At 61.5% G+C, this 6,026-nt stretch overlaps 2 long non-coding RNA genes across 2 annotated transcripts; both read left to right on the top strand.

The window, feature by feature from the left end:
* The first annotated feature begins 299 nt into the window (after positions 1 to 299).
* On the top strand, positions 300 to 862 carry LOC148314552 (uncharacterized). The gene is made up of 2 exons (XR_015841692.1): positions 300 to 489; positions 583 to 862. It is a non-coding gene; the product is annotated as an uncharacterized LOC148314552 (long non-coding RNA).
* Positions 863 to 5,047: 4,185 nt separating this feature from the next.
* On the top strand, positions 5,048 to 5,818 carry LOC148314551 (uncharacterized). Its single transcript, XR_015841693.1, has 2 exons — positions 5,048 to 5,445; positions 5,539 to 5,818. It is a non-coding gene; the product is annotated as an uncharacterized LOC148314551 (long non-coding RNA).
* The last annotated feature ends 208 nt before the right edge of the window (positions 5,819 to 6,026 follow it).

Below are 6,026 nucleotides of genomic sequence, written 5' to 3'. Positions count from 1 at the left end.
CACAAAGTACAATCGGACTTTTCAGCACCTTAATAGCCACGCCTTTTGCCAAAACGTCACAAAATTCGGCAGAGAGTAAGATCATTGTCTTGAGTCTTTTCTGACAAATTTTCAGTCGGATTCGTCAAAAGGGCACCGTGCAGTACGTGAAAATTAAAATAAAAACAAATTTTTGATTCCACTTGGCGGCACTGTGTGTATAACAAAATAATAACATTAAGATGTCTTCAGGTCGGGACGTTTTATTTACAGGTGAAGGTTTGGATTTTTAGGAGCATGTGCAGGGGAGTTATTGTGACGGTTCGGGTCGGGGAGGAGGGCGTGGCAGTTCTGTTTGTTACAGGTTCACGATCCACCCAGCCAGGCTCTCCTCCGGAGAAAGTGGGCGTCGGCTCCGGCGCACCTGCAGCTCGTTGCCGGCAATCAGCGCCGGCTTAAGAACCAGCCACGCCAGGAGTCCGACGCCGGATTATCTTGTCACCTCACGTGGTACTGGCTCATGTCTCGTCTTGTTTCCCGTTCGCCTGACTCGCCTTGCTCTCGTGCTTGCTTGACCCCTGCTCTGCCGTCTCCCCCCTCTAGCCGACCTGAACCCGTCTGGTCCCGCTCCGCACGCCAGCGCCTCCGAGATCCCGCCCGGCAAACATCCCGCCAGCGCTCTCCGCTCCGCCGTGCTTCGCGCTACCACGCCAGCCCGACTTCGCCTCCCAACACGTCTCGCTCGACCGCACCCTCGTCCGCGCCACCCGGCACTGGCCCGTCGGCTTCCTTCGACGCTGTCCTGGACGACGCCTGCCTTGCGGTGGACTCTCTCCAGCTCGCATCCCCACTCCAGCCTTCAATAAACCCTGTTTCCCACTCACCTGTCGCTTTCGGGTCCTCCTTCCTTCCCACACGGTTCATAGAACCGCGACAGAATAATCCGGCCAAGTTAATGGACCCCGCGACCACGGACCCCCTGGGCGAAGCGCTTGCCCACCAGGGCAGCGTGCTCGAGCGCCATGATCGAATGCTGCAGGAAGTTCCGGGCTCCCTCCAGGCCATCCAACACCAGCTCTCGCACCTCTCTAACCAGGTGGGTTCACTCGCTCCCCCCTCCAACCTCCCCAGGGACGCCACCCTGGCCCCCCCGGCCGCCGCATTGCATTATGCGGGCGGTCGAGAGCCCCACGTTCCTACTCCCGAACCCTACTCCGGGGACTTGGGCTCGTGTAGCCAATTCTTACTCAGCACTTCCCTGGTTTTCGACCTCCAGCCCCACAGTTACGCTACCGAACGGGCCAGGATCGCTTATACCATCAACTTGCTTCGCGGCCGCGCCGCCAAGTGGGCAACCGCATTGTGGGAGGCGGCGTCTCCGGCGATGTCTACTTACGCGGATTTCAGCCAGGAGTTACGCCGTGTCTTCGACCACCCGGTGCAGGGGCGCGAGGCGTCCCGCCGGCTCCTCTCCCTCCGACAGGGTTCCCGCTCCGCGGCCGATTTCTCGGTGGAATTCCGCATCCTGGCCCACGAGAGCCGTTGGAACGAGCCGGCTCTCCGCGAGGCGTTTCTCAACGGGTTGACCGACGCCCTCAAGGACGAGCTGGCGATCCGAGACGAAACCACGACGCTCGAAGAACTAATCGCCCTGGCCATCAAGGTGGACCATCGGTTGCGGGACCGGCAGGCTGATCGTTTCCGACGCCCCGCCAGAGTCGCCGCCCGGGCAGCCATTCCCCGACCCGAGGTTCGCTCGCCATCGCCGGTTCAGCTATCCACCGGCGCGGAGGAACCGATGCAGGTAGGAAGAACTACTCTGGACCCTCTGGAGCGCCAGCGCCGTCGGTCCCATCAGCTCTGCCTGTATTGCGGCCTCCCCGGCCACGTCTTGATCCACTGTCCCAGTAACCCAAAAGAGCAGGCTCGTCGTTGAGGGAGAGCCCAACGCCGAGCCTGCTGGTCTCCGCTTCTGGCTCTTCTTCCCGGATGTCCATCTCCGCCCGGCTGCTGGGTCCACACACCCCCCGCTCGGTCACCGCGCTGGTCGACTCGGGGGCCGACGGCAGCTTCTTGGACCTGACCCTTGCCCGCCAGCTCGGCATCACCATGGAACCCATTCTGTCTCCCCGAAGGGTGGTCGCGCTGGACGGACATCTCATCGCCCGGGTCTCCCAACAGACCGCTCCCCTGACCCTCATCGTCTCTGGAAATCACCGGGAGTCCATCAGATTTTTTCTGATTCACTCTCCCCAGGTCCCCCTGGTCTTAGGGTTCCCCTGGCTCCAGACCCACAATCCCACCATCGATTGGAGGAGGTGCGTGCTGACAGGATGGAGTGAGTTCTGCCACTCCCACTGCCTGCGTTCAGCGGATCCGCCCCCTTCCTCTACGCTTCCCCCCCCCCCTCCCCCTGACGTCTCCTCCGTTCCCCCGGACTACCACGACCTGGCGCAGGTCTTCAACAAGGACCTTGCCCGTACCCTCCCCCCCCATCGTCCGTACGACTGCGCCATCGACCTCCTCCCGGGGGCCCCCCTGCCCAACACCCGGCTATACAACATCTCCAGGCCAGAGAAGGAGGCCATGGAGACGTACATCCGGGAGTCACTTGCGACCGGTCTCATCCGCCCCTCGTCTTCTCCTCTGGGCGCGGGCTTCTTTTTCGTAAAAAAGAAGGACGCCTCGCTCCGCCCCTGCATTGACTTCAAACCATTAAACCAAATAACGGTCAAGAACAAGTCTTCGCTCCCCCTCATCGACCCGTCGTTCGAACCCCTATGTGAGGCCCAGATTTTCTCAAAGTTGGACTTACGAAATGCGTACCACCTGGTCCGCATCAGGGAGGGGGACGAGTGGAAGACGGCATTCAACACACCATTGGGGCACTTCGAGTATCTGGTGATGCCTTTCGGACTTACCAACGCCCCCGCCGTCTTCCAGACCCTCATGACGGACGTTTTCCGCGACATGCTCAACCGGTTCGTATTCATATACCTCGACGACATCCTCATATTCTCCCGCTCTCTCGCAGATCACCGCCGGCATGTTCGACTGGTCCTCCAGCGCCTCCTGGAGAACCGCCTCTACGTGAAGCCCGAGAAATGCGAGTTCCACGTCCCTTCGGTGCCCTTCCTTGGCTATATCATCGCCAGGGGGCAACTTCGCCCCGACCCGGCCAAGATCCAGGCCGTGGCGGAGTGGCCCCAGCCCACCACCCGGAAGGAGCTGCAACGTTTTCTCGGATTCGCAAATTTCTACCGCCGTTTCATCCGGGACTACAGTAAGGTCGCCAGTCCACTCACCGCGCTTACGTCCACAGCCACCACATTCCAGTGGACCCCGGCGGCCGCCCAGGCCTTCACCCACCTGAAGAAGGCCTTCACCAGCGCCCCCGTACTCAGGCACCCAGACCCCGCCCTCCAGTTCATCGTGGAGGTGGACGCCTCCGACACCGGGGCGGGGGCCGTCCTCTCCCAGCGGGATTCCGGCACCCAGGTAGTTCATCCGTGTGCCTTCTTTTCCAGGCGCCTATCCCCCGCCGAGCGAAACTACGACGTGGGCAATCGAGAACTCCTCGCGGTGGTATGGGCTCTCCAGGAGTGGCGGCACTGGCTCGAGGGCACCTCGACCCCTTTTTTGGTCTGGACCGACCACAAAAACCTGGCATACCTGCAGTCCGCCAAGAGACTCAACCCCCGCCAGGCACGCTGGAACTTGTTCTTGAGCCGTTTCAATTTTACCCTCTCCTTCCGCCCCGGCTCGAACAATGGGAAGGCGGACGCCCTCTCACGTCAGTTCTCGCCCCCTGCCAGCCCTGACGCTCCGGAGCCCATTCTTCCCTCGGCCTGTCTACTGGGGGCGGCCACCTGGGACATCGAGCAGGTCGTCCGCAACGCTCAGGAGCAGCAACCAGACCCGCGCCCAGTCCCTTCCGACCGCTTGTTCGTTCCCGACACCGTGCGGTCACAGGTACTGCAATGGGGGCACTCATCCACACTCACCTGCCACCCGGGGGTGGCACGCACTCTCCGCTTCCTCCAGCAGCGTTTCTGGTGGCCCCGGATGGCTAAGGATACCCGGGAATTCGTGCGAGCCTGCTCCGTCTGCGCCCGCGGAAAGGCCTCCCACGCGGTCCCCGCCGGCCTCCTCCAGCCCCTGCCGATTCCAAGCCGTCCATGGTCGCACATCGCCCTGGACTTTGTTACCGGTCTCCCTCCGTCCAACGGACACACAGTCATCCTCACCCTGGTCGACAGGTTTTCCAAAAGCGTCCACTACGTCCCCCTGCCCAAGCTGCCCACCGCGCTTGAGACCGCCAAACTCGTCACCCAACACGTTTTCCGACCCCACGGCATCCCGGAGGACATCGTGTCCGACCGGGGCCCCCAGTTCGCTTCACAAGTTTGGCAGGAATTCTGCAAGGCAGTCGGGGCCACCGCCAGTCTCTCCTCGGGCTACCACCCCCAATCCAACGGCCAGACGGAGCGGGCCAACCAGGACCTGGAAGCCGCCCTCCGATGCGTGGTGGCCCGCAACCCGGACTCCTGGAGCGACGCACTACCCTGGGTCGAGTACGCCCATAACTCCCTCTCCACCACGGCCACAGGTATGTCTCCCTTCATGGTCTGTTTCGGTTACCAACCACCTCTCTTCAAGGACCAGGAGCATACCGTGGCCATTCCTTCCGTGGAGGAGCACCTCCGCCGGATCCGGGGGGTGTGGGCCGAAGCGAGGGCCGCCCTCATCCGAACAGCCCAGAGGACCAAGCGACTGGCTGATCGCCGTCGGTCCCCAGCCCCGGACTACGTGCCTGGCCAAATGGTGTGGCTCTCCTCACGCGATCTTCCCCTACAAGTCGAGTCTCGTAAGCTGGCTCCTCGCTTTATCGGTCCCTTTCCCGTCGAAAGAATCATCAACCCATGCTCTGTTCGACTCAAACTTCCCGACTCCCTGAAGATTCACCCCACATTCCATGTCTCCCTCCTCAAACCGGTATCCTCCAGCCCTCTGAGCCCTCCGGCGGCACCCCCCCCACCCCCCATGATAATAGACAACCACCCGGCTTACACGGTGGCAAAAGTCCTGGACGTTCGGCGCCGGGGCCGGGGCTACCAGTACCTGGTGGACTGGGAGGGTTACGGTCCGGAGGAGCGCTCCTGGATCTCCCGAAAACTGTTTCTGACCGACGCCCCCATCAGGGAGTTTTACGCACTTCACCCGGACAAGCCGGGTAGGACGCCAGGAGGCGTCCGTTAGGGGGGGGGTACTGTGACGGTTCGGGTCGGGGAGGAGGGCGTGGCAGTTCTGTTTGTTACAGGTTCACGATCCACCCAGCCAGGCTCTCCTCCGGAGAAAGTGGGCGTCGGCTCCGGCGCACCTGCAGCTCGTTGCCGGCAATCAGCGCCGGCTTAAGAACCAGCCACGCCAGGAGTCCGACGCCGGATTATCTTGTCACCTCACGTGGTACTGGCTCATGTCTCGTCTTGTTTCCCGTTCGCCTGACTCGCCTTGCTCTCGTGCTTGCTTGACCCCTGCTCTGCCGTCTCCCCCCTCTAGCCGACCTGAACCCGTCTGGTCCCGCTCCGCACGCCAGCGCCTCCGAGATCCCGCCCGGCAAACATCCCGCCAGCGCTCTCCGCTCCGCCGTGCTTCGCGCTACCACGCCAGCCCGACTTCGCCTCCCAACACGTCTCGCTCGACCGCACCCTCGTCCGCGCCACCCGGCACTGGCCCGTCGGCTTCCTTCGACGCTGTCCTGGACGACGCCTGCCTTGCGGTGGACTCTCTCCAGCTCGCATCCCCACTCCAGCCTTCAATAAACCCTGTTTCCCACTCACCTGTCGCTTTCGGGTCCTCCTTCCTTCCCACACGGTTCATAGAACCGCGACAGTTATTAAGCATTCATTTATTTGTATTAGGTTCATTTTGTCTTCTTATTATTGATATTTGACTGATTCATTAAAAGCAGACAATTATGTTTTAGGTTAATTTTTTACCTGACATGTTTCGGCGAGTCTTTCGCCTTCTTCAGAGTGTCGCATGAT

This window comes from Idiotropiscis lumnitzeri, unplaced genomic scaffold (assembly GCF_059441095.1).
Source record: "Idiotropiscis lumnitzeri isolate Australia: NSW breed Sydney's pygmy pipehorse unplaced genomic scaffold, RoL_Ilum_1.0 HiC_scaffold_270, whole genome shotgun sequence".
In the NCBI taxonomy this organism is placed as follows: domain Eukaryota; kingdom Metazoa; phylum Chordata; class Actinopteri; order Syngnathiformes; family Syngnathidae; genus Idiotropiscis; species Idiotropiscis lumnitzeri.
The sequence above is the reverse complement of the archived record's forward strand: the minus strand, read 5'-3'. Positions and strand labels throughout refer to the sequence as shown.